This window comes from Macrosteles quadrilineatus, unplaced genomic scaffold (genome assembly GCF_028750875.1).
Source record: "Macrosteles quadrilineatus isolate MER2022 unplaced genomic scaffold, UCM_ALF_1.0 Scaffold_9__3_contigs__length_116548681, whole genome shotgun sequence".
Taxonomy (NCBI): domain Eukaryota; kingdom Metazoa; phylum Arthropoda; class Insecta; order Hemiptera; family Cicadellidae; genus Macrosteles; species Macrosteles quadrilineatus.
In genome coordinates, this window is record NW_026542602.1 from 3,984,649 (window position 1) to 4,002,559 (window position 17,911).

Here is a 17,911-nt window from a genome sequence, read left to right on the forward strand (position 1 = left end):
CAAGTTTGAAATGGAATCGATTTCTTCTCACATTTTTTTATTTCTCGGTTTCAACAATATATGAACGAGGGCTGTCCAGGATTTCCACAAATTTTCCATATCTTCTAAGGTCCACAATCCAATTTGGGTCTTCTATCTGACGAGGATTGAGAGTTTGCATTTTATGTTTTCTATCATAATTGTATTTATACTTCTTGTTGATCATAAGTCATCATTAGTTAATGAATTAAAATTAAATATACTCAAGGGGGACTTATAATCTTCTTAAGAAGTTTTCTGTTGTGTGCAGTAATCGTTGTGCAACAAAACTCAGCGCTACAAGAGCTCTTCATTCTTTTCGTCTTTCTTAAAGTGTTAAACGGCGGGAAACACAGTCACTTCAACCTTAATTTGTTGTTGGATTTAAGTTAAAAGCAATTGTAGACCCTCAATTAATTAACTACATATAACAAATCTGTTGATTTAGTGTTAAAACATCAAAATTAATTTCATAAGTAATCCTACCCTGTATTTTTTAAAGTTTCTCTTAATATTTATCTAGATTTAGTGTAGTATTATTATTTATGCCATATCCTGCTAATATATTTACATTAGGTTTGCTCAGCGAATAATATTACTATTTTGTTAAGAATATCAACTGGGGTCTGTTCCATAATAAACTTCAAACTAATATTGATAGTAAATCAGCTGATCGTCCAATGCCAATATTATACAGTATAATGGAACGTACAAGCTACAAGCTACTGCCTTGTAATGTCGTCAATAACTCCAATGCAGTCATTGCAGATTTAATATTCTACTATCCTGGATGTTTAATAAAAATAAATTTTATTTATCAGAATAATATTGAGTATTTTGATAATATTCATCCATATATTCTTTGCAGACTATACCACGGTATATGATCCACGCCATTTATTTTTGGCTCGTCACTATTATTACCAACAACAGCAGCGTTGTTCATAACATAGTGTATTGATCCAAAGTCGTAAACGCACGGATTTTAATATGCCAGAACTATACTGACCTCTCCTTGTGGTTATTTCGTTTTAATATTGGGTTCAAAGAAGATGGACAGGTTTTTATAAAAAATGATATTATCTAATAATAATTAAAATAAGAAAAAAACTGTAAAATACATTACCATTGAACTAAAAAAAGTACTAGGTAATAAAACACCAACCAAAAAAACTTAAGCCGTATTTTTGTTCGAAAAGAGTGCAAAATCTTCTTATCGTCATAGTATATCATTATTATTGTTCAAACAAAAAACTATAAAAATATATTTGAGTGGCAAAAAAAACAAACAATTTTACCACATCATTAATCAATAAAACGAAAATTAGTAAAATTATTTCCATTCTCATTCTAGGTAGATGAGTCGTTCAAAAGCGCAATAAAAAAATTTGAGAGTAATACGAAACTCCATTCGTATAAATGTTCATATAAATTCCAACACATTCCAGGAAATATCCAACGTGTTTATGAGGTAACATGCATTATTACAAAATTACCTGTCTTTAGCCAAGTATAACCGGTATTAATCTAAATCAAACATTTTAAAATAAACACATTTGTACATATTACTTTTTAGAGAGGTCAAAGCTAAGTAAATGACGTTGTCTAGACACAAGCAGCTCTGCCTGTTGGTGTTTCATGGAAGTTAGGGTAATCATTCAACCAACTGTTAACAACGTAACTTCATTATGCGGATGAAATGTAAACTGACCTAAACTTTCCATACACAACGGAGTCGTTGTTTTGTTTGTTTTCACCGAATTAGGATGAATACAAGCATATAACAAAATAGTACCACAGACCCTACTTGTCTGCATTACGTAACTCTTGCCCGAGAAAAGATTATCACAGCCACGTAATTTAAAAGTTACAATATTTTAACATTACCTTTGTTACAACTAAAATGAAAATACAGCATTGATTTTTTAAAAATATTTTTTATTACTTTATCTTATCGTGTAAACAGCACTCCTCAGATACAGTTATTTGTGCATAAAAAACTCAAAACAATTGAAAAACATATTTCCTTTACTTAGCAAGAGTGTCACACATCATTCTATTCTTATTTTCAACTACTTTTAAAAGCCTATTTTTCTAGTTTGTGAAAGCATATAGGTGTATTTAGTTCGTAAACATCAGATCATTACAATATTGTTGAAATGAGTCTGTGTTTAACTGGGTACAGGCAATCCGTGGCAAAAATGACCCTGTCTAAGATTTTCCGTAGATCAGCCAAGCCCCCAAGAAATTTGCATCTACAGATTAATTACCCAATAAAAAAGAGTCCATAATAAAAAAATAAATACCCCCGCCGCAGCAAACCTGCCGACTAAGCGAATTTCCATTTGTCTGAATTGATTTTCAGTTAAATATATTTTAATAACATTAGGTTTAACGAGTACCTAGGTTTGCTGCTACAAGGAAACTAATAAAGTGTGTTTTTGAGTAAAATATTGATAGCTTAGTACAAAATAAATAAATTTGCAAAGTTTGATCAAAATATATTCATAAACAAGCAAACTAAAACATTTGACAATATTCTCCATAAGAATAACATGGGAATTTTATATTTAAAATTTTTTTTAATTTTCTCCGTTACTATTAACCGAACAAAAATACTTTTATATACTAAATTAATTGTTTTTTTAAGCTCTTTAAAAAGGTCTCAAGAGAAATTGGGAAATTTTGTGTTTTGAGGGTCAAAAGTGAGAAAAACCAATTTTTACCCCATAAAACCCCCCGTAAAGCCCCGTTCCCATGGTCCGATCGTGCTGGTTCGCAAACTCATTCAAGTTTATCCCGCTTTACACCTTTAAACCAAATTTCATCAAAATCGGAAAAAATTACTCAAGTTATCGCGTTCACGGACGTATATATATATATAAGTCTATATATATATATATATATATATATACATATATAAAAATTTGAACGAATAGTGTTTTTGGCCTCTGGGGACATCAAAATGAAAAAGTAAATCGGTCCCGGGCCTAGGTCTTACCGTGCCACCTACGGTAATAGCTACTTCCCTATAGGGAAATTCGCTAATAACAGCCTGGAAAATTAAGGCTTAGCTGTTGTTACAGAAGAATGGAGCCTGAAATTCGTTGACATTCGTTATATTTTATCGAAAGTTTATTTCCATCATGTATAATTTTGTTAAAGGAAACACCATCACAGCACTTTTGAGAGTTATGATATTTTTTTAATTAACATAATTACTTGGTAGCAAAAAAATATTACTTTATACTGTATACATAAACGTTTAACTGGCAATAACAAAAAAGATTTGAAGATCTATTGGCAGCAAAAACATAACTTGCCGATGAAAATTATCATTGATCAGAATGGGAGAATAAGCCTGTTCTAGCAAAAGATTAGAAAAATAAATTGAGAATTAACTTTAAACGAACTAATTAAACAGTTGGGTATTTACCTCATAGTTCATAAAGAAAAGTGACCTTGGATTTTTACCTGCTAATTCCAATACAATTATTCCTGAAACGCAAACACATAAAGAGGGGGGTTTTCAGCTGTGGATACTACAGTATTTGATGGGAAGTTCAGTGAAGATACGGTAATCACTCTATTGTCCATCAGACCATACAATCCCTGATAACAAATGGAAGCTAAACCAGCTGGCTTATCTGTGTGGTTCACATCAGCTGTTGCAACGAATGACATCACATTGTTCATGTTTAGTCTACCTTCCTCCAACAATAAATATATCGAGGGTAAAAGTCTTCAAGATTTTTATTCAAGTGTAGAATTGCTCGCTAAATAATTCTTACGCCAACATAAACGGTCTTAACCTCATTTTTAACTAGTGAAATAAAAGTTATTGATTTGTAAAGTAAATAGTTTCTTCAGTCTCATTGGAAGACTTTTAAAGAGTTATCTGTTAATGATGACGGTGAAAAAAATATATACACAATGCATACGGATGAGTACGTAGACGTTTGTTGACGCACGTTTGTTGACACTTTCATTACAATGGCATTAAACTTTTTAATCTCCTCCCTCCCTCCCTTCAGCTGGAGTCGGACTTGAACAGCTTTAAAAAGCAAATAAAAAAAATACTCTTGGCCAAGGGTTACTACAGTGTTCGAGATTGTTTCGCTGATGGGTTTAGTTAGTTAGTTTTTTTTTTTGTTGTAAGAAGTAATTGGTATTGTTTTATTGAAGCAACATTGTCTATTGTTTATTTTAATTTTAGTTCTATTAATTGACATGACCAATGCAAATTTTGTATTTGTTATTTTGGTTCAATAAATGAGTTATGAGTTATGAGCAGGAAGACAATAATACATACAATACATGTTAATATAAAAGTCCGCAAAACTGTAATTTAAAAGCCTCTAACAGCAGATTTTCAGGCCTGTACACTGTTTTTAATTAATAAAACTGATAGAAAATCATATGAAAAAGCAACATAATAAATTACTTTTAAACCTTCTATACTAGAAAAAAGAGGGTTTTTCGAAGACAGCAGACGTGAAAGAAAACAATTTACTATTAGGAGCGTATGCAGTGTTTAGGTTTTTCTTAGTATTTTCTTAATTTAAATTTTTTTTTTTTACGATTGATAGGAAAGTGAATATGCAATACGCAGTTTTTGATAGGCTGTAACCATTAACGTCCGTAACATTTACTAAATATGCTTTTCCACTATTTGCACCATATTTTCGTTTTCAAGTGCTTTATCTAGCCTCGTATGTAAAATTTGTTATTTGTCAGGCCTTTCACACAAAACTCAAGCTCGCCACTGTAAATCTAACTTTAGGAGACTGTGGAGTTATCAAATAAACTGTTGATACTCAAAAAAAATTACTAAAAGCAAAAAAAAGTGTTTAATGAAGGTAATATAATGCTAAATGGTACAAATTCAACGGAAGGTTATCTACATGTGACCACTAGCTAAGCAACGGCATCTATACCGAGTAATCCTCGCTAGATCACACAGACACCTCTTGATAGTCCTTCAATAGTGATTGATCTTGTGAGATTAAAGCAAACTCTAATCAACAGCCTTAAATCAAGCTTTCAAACCTTTGATGGGAAAGAAACAAGTGACTACCCATTATTTATAATGACAATGCTGTGTTTACAAATGAATCATAGGCTGTAGCATTAATAAATTGAAACTACTAGAAACAAATATTACCGTGCCTTGGTAAAAACTTTTAATCCGTAAATGCAAATTTTACAATCTAATTACTATCAGGCTCTTTAGGTATAGTGATAGCAAAAGTTATTTTAAATAATCTTTAATATTTTCCATGTTCTTGCATAAAATGTTTTAGTGTTTCGACGGGAGGTTATACGATAAGAAAACACTGGGTGAATAAATTAAAACTTATCTCGTAGCTCTCTTTACCCGAGTTACAAAATCCTTATTACTCACTTCAGTTAAAATCAAATATTAGAAAACTTATAAGTAAATTCACTATCGCTGTATTGGAATTATCATTCTTCGAGAGTTAGTTTCCTATTTAGTACTTTAAGCGCATTTTAAAATTTTATTTCAAATTAAATGACAAAGAGATAAGAACCTTTCTAATGAAACAAAATATTATGCAAAGACATCAAACTTACAATACTTACAGTTTACACCATACGATATTATTTATTTGTAAGATTTCTGTAAAAGAGTTTTTATGAAGGACACTATTTAGGTAAACTTTTGTTTGAATGGAACAATCTACGAAAATTTAAGATTATTTCAAATTCTTAAAAGTAGTTTAAATCCAATGAATAACGCTTCATACTTATGTATTCCTAATGGCTACTGTAAGCTAATAATTCATTATTACAACATCTGCCAGATGCTTAATTGAGTAACAGGTTGAAGTAGATTCAACACACGTCTAAGTTATTAACTACGTGAGTTTCTGAGCCAAATAATTAATGTCAAAGTGTTTTACTTGGACCCGGCCTCTAATACCCGGTATCTGTTTTTGTCAAAGGTCTACCTGAAATGATGTTTTGTGTAATAGTTTATGATTGTAGTTACTCATTTGTGTGAATATATTTTTAAAAATCAACTCTTATAACTTTTTAAAATGCCAATGTCATTGAAAGTGTTTTTATGGCAGTGTAATGAATTAAAATTGTATTATTTCATGTACAAGACAACTGTTCATTTAACCTTGTAGATATTTGTAAGGTCTAATATTAGATCAGAGTGATTGTTCTTATTACTAAGTCTTCTGAAAGAAACTAATTAAATCCTGAGGTGAACTAGTAAATATTGTTGTAATGTAAGCTATTGATTTTTTTTTACAAATATTAGAACAAGAAAAATCAAATCTTAAAATTAATTATAACTATATTTCCTTATCCAAAAGGTGATGTGGTCTTAAATAAATTTTAATTAAAAAAACTTTAAGGGCCTATTAGTCATAAGACGCAAGATATATAATTATGAAATAGATTGTAATACTAAAACTCATTTTGTTTAAAACTAGTACAGTACACTTTTTTTAAGTGTATCGACACGTCTTCTGTAACTTCAAGGAAAACAAACAAATATGCTAGTTCGATTAAACATCCTGTAAATACGATATTAGTTAAACTTCTGACGTAAAATTCTATCACAATTCTGACATATTATACTGTAAATGAATTTATAATTTAATAAAAAAGCTTTTTAATGAGCCTCCGAGGATTTTAAAGTCAGAGATGGAAATGAAATGAAAAAGTGCTTTTATTTACAAATAAATGTACAACAATAACTTTTTTAGCACTAAATTAAGTCAGAGATTGTCTGTTATCGAAATTTGACCTATTTATATACGTAAATAACACAGACTGTTTAGCTATACAATCATTCATGCTACGATTGCCCACTGAATATACTGTGCAAATACAAATTGTTTAACCAACACATCATTATAATTTCACTACTAGCACTGAAACAAGTAAACATTACAGTTGCACATATCAAACATATGAAACAATTACTTCTGATAGTTTACAGAGAGTAAACGATGTTATTGTTTGTTCTCTTCGGTAAACTTACTAAGCGAGTTTTTTTTATAATTGCTATCTAACATTGTAAATTTTTTAAATAAAGTAAAATACGATAGAGTTTTTGTCGATCAGAAAATAAATGTAGCACCTATATTACTCGTTTCAAGAAAAACTAAATTTTATGGATGGATTAAATCAACATTAATACTTAGTTTTACGTGTTTTCGAAGCTCTTTGTCATGATATTTTTTTGCATCCAGTATGCAGTCAATGCATACCGAATTATGACTGTTTAAAGCTGAACAAACGAAATGCATAACCTAATTCAGCTCACGCCTGCACTCAATGGACAACTTATCTTTCCGTCACACTTAGCCTAGAGTAGTGTTCGCTGTTTCTGAAGATTTTATCAAATTATTCTTTGTACATGCTTGCTTTGCAGAGCAATATTTTATGTCAAATATCACAAATATACTGTTATATTGTCATTTTTTAAACGTTAAACATTTTATTAAGCAAAGACAACTTATTTTATGTTTTCAAACTAAATTATAAAACGAATGATTTATTTGAAACTATTCTAAATTAATCCTATGATTGAAAATATTGTGATTGCAAAATGCAAACCAATTCCTTCACACAAGCTTTTAGTTGCATTTGTGTTGACTGTTAGTGTGCATATTGTATACATTTTCTCAGTTTTGGATAGTGTGGTGAAAAATGGCATTCGTACAACGGGCCCAAATGGTTTTGCCGGCTAGAGATCCATTTTTATAGTTCGAGACGACTATTTCATCTTGACGTAAATAATCACACCAACCTTCTTGGTTTAAAATTGTAGGTTAAAATGCTATTTCATAGTCAATATTCTTCATACTTAAAACTTTTGACAGCATAATTTTACAATTTATTTAAATCCAGCTGTTTTAACAATATTTTTATTAATGCTACTATTAAGTTAAACGGGGAATTGTTTTTTTTTGTAATGGCAAAAAGTATATTTTGGACAAAGTATTGATTCGTATAGAAAATGCAATGCTTAGGACATACAAAATCATATGCTTTGATATATCGAAAATTGATGATTTTCGTAAAGATTAGCTGTACGGTTTTAAAGTCATGTGGCTAATTTTGATCTATATAGCCTAATACAAACCTTTTACAGTTGATTTGATATGACTTTTTTATAAGTTATTTTTTTGTATATAAGTTTTTTAGTATCAATATGCAAATAAATATTTCATAACTTAGTTTTTCTTTTTTACTATACTAAATGATAGGTAGTGTATAAATTTCACGACTTGTAGGAGAAATGTGTTAACTAAATAAACAATATAGAATATATTTTGTATTTAAGGTTTTTTTTTGTTGTTGTATAAGGCCCACCGTGCCTTGTATAGGCTTTTTAGGTCCTAGGATGCAAAATCCTCAGCTTGTATTTATAGTAAAGATAACTTAACATCTTACAAGCTAAGTGTGGACTGTCTGAAAATATTTACAAATATATTGGACTCTATTTTGTAAAAAAAAAAAAATAAAATAAGGTATACAATTGCTAATAATATTTAGTTTGTAAATGTTGAGTAGGATATTTATGTAATTTTATGGCAAAAAATTAAATCCCCATTAATATAAAACAGTAAAATAGATTTTAACTGAAAAGCTACAATAAATTGCTGAATTGCTTTAATTTATTATTTTGATTAGTTAAAAACAAACAATTCAATGTGTGTGAACATAAATAAAATGCATTTACTAACTTACTTTTGTTTACTTTTCTAATGAAAATGTGGGAAACGTAACACATTGTCCTGAAAAGAACAATAGCCTCATTAATTGCAGACGTAGTTTTCCATATACTGATGGATTAGTGAACATGTTGCAGTAATTATTTGTTAAACAGAAAAATGGTTTAATGAGTTCAGGAAAATGTACTTATACCTTTCACTTATCCAGACATTTTTTTTTTATAAAAACTAACATTACAGTCCATTCTACCCCTATCTAATTAATCTTACTTATAACATACTAATTACTTTTTAAACTCCCATACACACCACCATACGCAGAAGCTCAGAACAAAGCTTACAGTAAAAATATAATTAAAAACATTGTTTAATAGCTTTACTTTTTTACAAAGTTGTTATTCTATGTGAAACTCAGTTTTTGCCTCTGGTTTGTATACCTCTATTCTGTGTTGACACTATATTATTGGAAAGTATATTAGTTGTAAGTATATTGTCACAAGTAGCCTATCATCAGTTGAATGCTAGGGACTTTGGTGGAGAGCCTTAGCCTAGTACAGTACTCTGCTGCAATGTCAGGACAATAAGCTCAGTGACGTCACCAAGCCCGAACAGCTGATCTTGTTCCTAATAAGCCAGCTGATTACACATCTCGTCTGTCACACTCCAATGACGTTTAGAACATTAGTTGTGTGCCAAAGGTATGACGATGGATCAAACATTGTCACTCTTATGATTAATAAAATCATTACATGGAAGTTTACGTCTGGAAAGTCCTTAGTGCCGTGATGTTACTTTGATGTGATGTTACTGTGATGTTAGTGATGTTACTTTGATGTGATGTTACTGTGATGTTAGTGATGTTACTTATTGATTGATGAATTATGTGGGCTATTTTTTACATAATGTGAAATTAGGAAACCTGTTTTGTACTTTCTTGTTGTTTGGTAGTATAACCAAGTTTCAAAGCGTATACAGGTTATAAGTGTGGCATTATTTCACTCGTTTTAAGGAATATAAAACATTAAAAACAAATGTTATAAAAATCGGTATAATTGTGATCCACATTTTCTTAATATACACTAGATAGTAGTTAAATGATCTAAATAAACATTTTCGACAAAGTAAACCAAACAGAGTCAAGTTAATTATTAATTGTGCTATGAAATCAAACCGAGCATTCTCAGTTTACCAAGCTAATTGAATTCCAAGTCAAGTTTTAATTAAATACAAACTGTCATCGTCGATAATGGGGGTAACTGGTTATAAAGTTTCGCCAACTTGTCTATTGTCAGTAATGCAATTAGTTTATTCATTCAATGTAATTTATTGGACAGGCAATGAGGTTTTACTATCACATAATGTGTGAAATTGTTGATTAAATAAACCCAACTTTACAAAGTATTAAATACAATTTAAATATGGAACACTTTTTAATATCAACCGATAAAATCATTTATTTTATTTATAATACTAAGCTAACTAAACCATAGAATCAGTACACGGCCACCTTTAACTACAGGCCGCGGCCTGGTAGAATTGGCAACGTCGTAAGTAGGGTTTTTAGTGTCAGACGTCCCATAAGATAACATGGCAGACAGGCGACATCAGATCATTAATTCGCACTTTGTTTATTCAAATTTAAACTTATGAACATAATTTTATTAAAATTTTGAAAATAAAACATACAGAATTGAAAACCAAAACAATATGAATTGAAAATCTACAGTATGTACATTTAAAGCGGAGTCAATATTTTCATAGTTCAGTAACCAAGCTTTCGTAAATACACAAATATCATTAGCTGCTTCCAAACAAAACAGCTGTTACAACCCTACTTGCGACGTTGCCACTTCGAAGGCCACGGCCTGAAGTTAAAGGCGACCGTGATAAGTACCGTGCAATAATAAACACATAATAACATATACATTATTACAGTATACTTTGTATTATACTACACGTAAAATTCTTTGCTGCTCTTTTTAGAATGTAATACCACAATGCTCTTCGAGTTTTTATGTCCTTCAAATTCTGTTGCAAAGATATCTCTAAATGCAACAAAAACAAGATCAACTTCAATGTGAGAGCCAAAAGTCTTAATCTAAAATTTAATGAGCCATTGAAATGTCACCTAAGATAGAAAATAATATGATAGTAAAAAAATAGGGATTCCGAATTCCTTATAATACAGACACAATAGACTACTGTTAATGTGAATGTGTAGTTGAAAACAACATGCTAGTGTTATTTACTGCAATGAAGCTGAATCACCTAGAAACATGCTCCCTCTGATTCTACCTTATTTTTTTAAATCCAGTTTGTGATGTTGTCTCCACGACTCTAATGGAATGGGAACACTGTTCTATTGATATTTTAACATTTATGATTACGAAGGGAAGGACAATTATTTTGGTTTTAAAATAAAATTGACTTTTCCTATCGCTAAATGTTTAAATTACACAAGTTGTTCCATTGTATGAAAAAAATTGGTCCTGTGGTAAGACCTAGGAGTTTACTTTAACACACACAGAATATACATTAATGTAGGTGATTTTTTAGTTGAAGGGATACAGTTGATGTTATTTTATCATACAGAAGCACTATGTATGTTGATATTTATATTCCTTTGCAATACACCGGGGCCAACGTAAACTAACGGGCCTGCAGGCTCTGGCTGTGACGTCACAAGCGGAGTCTTACCAGCCGAGCCGCCTTACGTTGCAAAGCATTGCACGGGCCTGTCATCGCTCACTCTAATCTGCCCTCACTGGTGCACATAGGATTTAATATATACAAATTGTACGTTATTTTAATCTGCATTAATAAAGGAACACAATCGTGTCAACTAAATCGTATTACAACGAGCGTGGAATACAATAAATATATTTGAAGAAGTGTACTTACATGTTCACATATTACTGAGATGACAACTTTTTTACTCTACGTTTGTCCTTTTTATCATTGTACAGTTCATCCCTAATGTTCTTCGAATGATTGTTCAACAATATATTTCCAAATATCGAAACACATTTTTTTACTATTACTAAATGAGGAATTTCACATGTACTACATTTAGTCGAACATAGCACAGAACTCTCCTGTAGTATTTCCAAAGAAAGTGTAGTAAGAAATTTTTTCTGTGACTTCACTTTAGGGAAACTGTCTTCATGTCGATCAGTTATGCACTTAAAAAGCTTGAGTACTTCAATGAAAATATGCACAACTTCAGGCTTTGGTTTTTTTAGTCCACCCCGACCAATGATTGACAAGTACTTGCCAGCCTCTCCCATTGCAGTTTCTTCGATTGACAATTCCTTTTCATACATGACCAACTCCTGGCATGTGATACTTTTTTGACATGATATTATTTTTTTCACTGCATATCCTAAAATATTAAAATTATAAAAGTATTTTTAGAGATGTGATTAGTAGTGGTGAACCCAGAAAGATAAGTCACTTTAGGCGTTTTTTCCCATAAGAATAACATGGGGATCATTTTTTGGCCACCAAAACCAAAAATCCTGATCTTTGCTCACATATCCCTATAAAATTGTCAAACCTTATTTCTTACTTATTTCCCATAAATATATTCGATATTAAGCTAAAAAAGCTATTTCTTATATTTATTGACCCTTACAAGTGTAAATGTAGAGTAGTGGCGAACCCAGAAAGAGCCATCACTTTAGGCACGTTTTCCCCATAAGAATAACATGGTGAGCTTTTTTTGACCACTTTTTTAAAAATCCAGCTCTCGGCCAATACAAGCCTATATAAATGTTCAATACCATTGTACAACTCCATTACTATTTCAAATCCACATCCATTCACATGTATATTCTCAAAATCGATCGAGGTTTGTACGCGAACTCGTGCGCGCTCCCGGCTCACGGCGTGCTCCCTTGGACATCCTTAGTGGAAATCCATGAGTTCTGGCTACTTGGGAACCCAAGCCATTTGACATACAATAAATCACCCTTTCTCCTAATTACCTTTTCTACTAAATACATGTCTTTATACTTGGTCTTTAACAACTCCTCTGTATAGAATCCTCCTCTGATTATATTACCATTTTCATCTTTCAAGATATAAGTCACAGGCTTTGTATTCTTTACTTCTGCTATTGTAAATAGTTCCCCTGTCCAATTCGGAGTATAACCTTTACTAAAAACATGTTTATACTTGGAAATCCTCACACTATCACCTACCTTATATCTTGGCTTTTTAACTTGCACTACTTTAGAAGTCAACCTCTCATGCACATATTTACTATTCTTAATACTCACTTGGTTAGGCTTCATTCCTATAGATCTATGCACCTTATTATTATATTTTCGAATTAACTTTGGAAGTAAATCCAACCATTTATAACTCCCCTGAGCACTAAATTCCCTATATAACCAATTCTTTAAAGTTCTCTGAAACCTCTCCACAATTGCAGCCTTAGTTGTAGAAAACGTGTGATAGTGATTAATATTTAATTCTTTCATTAGTTTGCTAAAATATTGATTAAAAAATTCTTTTCCATTGTCGGATTGAATGTTTTTAACCCCCTTTGGTAGAATGGTTTTAATGGCTTCTGTAACCACCAACCCTGTCTTATTCTTTAGTGGAGCAGCATAAGCTTTTTTAGAAAATGTATCTATTAAAGTTAAAATATATTTATTGCCAGAATTCTCTCTAGCATAGTTTTGCATATCAATTAAATCTATTTGTACAGTTTCGTTTATACCTAATACTTTGAAAGACCTTCTAATGAAATTCTTTCTTGTAGGCTTATGAAGTTCGTATGCAATTTCATTCATTTTTTATAACATCATTCTTTCCTTGTACTGTAAATATATTACCATTAGCCCCAATCAATAGATTATCTTCCATTCTTTTAAATACATAGTTTTCTGGTATATATGGTCTATTATCTATATACTTAAATCCACTCAAAGATGTAGGGTCGGCAACTAATAAATCAGGATTGTATTCCATCAAATTAAATTTTCTTCCTGCATATACAAATTTTGATCCATCATAATACATAGCTTGTGACATTAAACAAATATCATCTAAATATTCTCCCATTGGCAGATTTCTTATATATTGTTTTTTGGCATCCCAACATTTTTCTTTTTTATCAAAAGTTATAGTCTGTTCTTTTGTAACACAGTCAGTGTCATCAACGGCAGGTTTAACACGTACTAACCTTTTATTATTAAAATCCCAATAGCCTGCTTCCATTTTTGGAACTTGTGAAACATTCACAGCATCCTTACTATCTGTACCTTCTATCAAATTGCTAAGTTTCTGTTTCTTAGCATTCCAAACACCATTCTCTGATTCTAAAAATTCATAATTATTATCGTCTTGTACAAATTTACCATCTTCTTTTCGTATTAAAGTCTGTTGTAAAGTGGGCACATCATCTAAACTTTCACCCTTTTCCACATTAGTAATTTTCCGTTTCTTAGCATTCCAAACACCATTTTCTGATTCTAAAAATTCAAAATTATTATTGTCTTGTACAAATGTACCACCTTCTTTACGTATTAAAGTCTGTTGTAAAGTGGGCACATCATCTAAACTTTCACCCTTTTCCACATTAGTAATTTTCTGTTTTTTAGCATTCCAATTTTTATTCTTAGATTCTAAAAACTCATATTTAGTTTTACCTTGTAAAAATACATCACCTTTTCTAGTTAATGTCTGACCCAAAGTTGATACATCATCTACAAACTCCCCATCTTTAACATTACCAATTTTACGGTTTAAACAATTCCAACTATCGTCTTGTAAATTTAAAGTAGGTTCATTACTAGCCCTGGGTTCTGCAGGCTTATTATATGGATTATATAAACGATAAAATTTATCTATAAACATATTTTTATTTAATAAATAATTCCACTTTCTCTCAATTCCTCAATAATGGAATCTATTTCATTATCCACTCCTGAGTTACCGGCTTGGCGACTTAGCCAAAGAAGTCTTAACCTATCTACAAGCTCATTAGGATCATCCCAATAAATATAGTCTATTTTATTACCAGTCACTTGTCTCAAACCTTCACCAACAGATCTAAATAGAGGTTTAATTATATTAAGATATTTAGTATGTCTATTACTTGAAATTGGTGCACCATCTTTGTAACTCTTTAAATGTCCATTTGTAGCTTCCAAAATCTCTTTATAATTTTGTAAATCAACCTGAGTATAGTTCTCAGGTTCTTTTAAAGTTAACAATTCCCACAAACCTTTTGTTCCCTTGTAGGTTTTATTTGCAACTGTAACATCATCATTAGCAATATCAACTTCCTTATTTCCAATAAAAAATTTATTTGCTTCTCGTCTAATACCATATGTAGTGTCTGTCATACTACTTTTACTGAGGTAATTTCCTAAATAGTCTGATGCTAAAAGACCAAAATCTAATTTCTGTGGAGTGGATTGCTGTAATGGTTGTAATGGTTGTAATCTTGGTATCATTGATATTCTAGATGGAGTCATTGGGAGTATCTCCATTCGAGGACTCTCTGTTTTGCCAATAGATGTGATTTTCTTTAATTCTTGTAATGGCTCTATTAAAGGTTGGAATGTTTGGAACCTCTCTTCAGCCTCTAGAAACTTGCCACGTTTTAAAGCTCTATATTTCTCTCGTATTTGATTTGCAGAGTCAACTAATTCTTGTTGAATGTTTTTCATCTTTTATTTACATTTTATTTATCTCATTTGACAAAGGATTGTACTCAAACACTTTATCATGTATTATCAAACAATATGCAGATGTATTTGCTGGCACATTTTCTGCAGTTTCAATCTCTAATTTAATATCAACAATTCCTTCCTTCACTGTTTCGTTCTGTCTAGAACAGTCTATTACAATTAGTGGATATTTCTTCATAAACTCAGCCCTACTAATCATAGGATCTGGGATAGTATTATAGTAAGTCTCTCTAAACCTCATAAACATCTCATAAGCTTTAGAGACATCTCCATTTTCAAAGTCGAGATTTAAATCACTATAAGGATAATATTCAGAGTTTAGAAATACTTTGAGATTTTTTAATTTACAGTGATCAAATTCATCAGTTCTTTTTCGTGCACTATTATCCCTAGCTGTTTGGAAACCAAATATAATATACCTAGGCTTCTCTAAACTTGAAGATGTCTTTACTGACCATGTATGTCTTGTGGTATTGGGATATGATGGAAGTTCATGCAGCTCTAAACTTCTAAATGCAATTTGCAAATTTTTATTTTGCAATAACATCTTTTGTAATTGTAACTTCTCTCCATCTGATGGTATCACATGTGGCATGACCCATTGAATTGAGTTAAGTGTAATTTTGGGAATCGTATCAGCAGTGCCACTGGCTGGAGCACTAGTGGTTGTTAATATACAATTCAAATCATTTTTGGATCTTTTCAACACCAATTCTTGTTTGACATTTACTAATACCTTATTAAAATCCTCGAATACACCCATTAACAGTTCTAATGGTAAACAAGTACTAAACTTACCACCTTTATGGAACTCTTTTAAATTTGTGTCAGAATCAAATGCCACATTTGACAATTTAGTTGTTTTATTGTAAGAGCTCAATATTTTCATAAGACTAGAAATTCCTGGGTTTCTTACAATGTCTATTTCTTTACCTGCGACTTCGTATCTAATTTCATCAAATAAGAACGCAAATGCATTATTTATAAAATGACCTTTATCATGATTCTCAATTTCTCCCTTAATATACAGATAACTTCTACATGGGAGAGTTAGCAAATCTTGATTATTAATACATATTCGAATTTCATCAGAATTATTTATTGCTAAAGTGTTGTGGGGAACATAGGAGTGATTTGTAATTTTAACCACACTATCGTCGAATTGGGATTTCCCTGTAACGTCTAGAAAATCTTCCATTTTTATTAATAGAAAATTTTAACTTTAGTCCTATTGATTTTAGGAACCTAGCATTTTGTACACTTATAGATAAATTGTTATAAATTCTCATATCTTTTTTATATGACAAGTAATTGTAGTTTCTTCTCCGTTAAAGTCAATTGCCTTGTCGTGTTGATCGGCAAATGTAATACTGACAACATCTAAACTTCTCTTATTTACAGGAAAATATATAATATTTCTTGGAACTTCAATAATTTTGTAGCCAGGAGGAGCTTCTGGATAAAAGCTATGTATGGTGTGTGATTTGTTGCCGTTTAAATAGGACCCGTTTGCAATATTACATTTTACTCTAATCACATTTACATTATTAATGTTTATTTTATTTGTAGATTCAAACTGAACACCAGGAGTAGAAACACCTTTAAATTCCAATAAAACAGACCCTAAACATGGTTTTGTAAAATCAAACACATGGCTAGAAAGTAGTGTCGCTTTCATAGTTTTATTATTAGCTGCAAGGAAAAAGTCTGGGATTTGCTTTTGAATTTCCTTTGCAAGCTCAACCACCTCATATGTTCCTTCAGAAATTTCTATTGTAACTGGAGCATTGTGATCATAATAGAAAACATCATCACCTTCTCCAATGGTTAATTTGTTTCCTTTAAGTTGATTTAATTTTGGAATAAGCCCTTTGAATAAAAGTTTAGATTTAGTATTAATTAATGCATCTCCATTTTTATCTATTATAACTTTAAGTTTTCCATTTAATAACTGGTTTAAATCATCAACTGAGATCTCTCCTTTTGGTAATGTCATTTTCTCTACTTTGTAATATGTTAAAGTATTTAGTGGTTTTTTAACATTAAATATGGAATTATAACTTTGAAAATCTACCAATCCAATTACATAATCATCATTTAATTCTATGGGAGGAAAGAATACTGACTTTAGCTCTGGCTCTGTACCCGAAAATGTTATAGTAAATGAATCCATTTTTATAAAGAAATATTTTTTAAGAATGATAAACATAAAATTCCACAAATAGAACTATTTAAATCTTGTATTTGATCGGTTGTATAGTATATTTTATATCCCTCAAAATATTTAATTACTTCTTTTGGAGGTTGGATTCCAAATGGGTCAAAATAAATTACAATATCTTTATTTTTACGATAAGCTGTCCAATGTGTGCCAGATGAACTGTCTAAATTAACTATTCCGCACTCTTTTACTCTTGGTGTTAGATTTTTTAGTTCGTTTTTTAGGTACACCCCCCTGAAGTGAGGCAC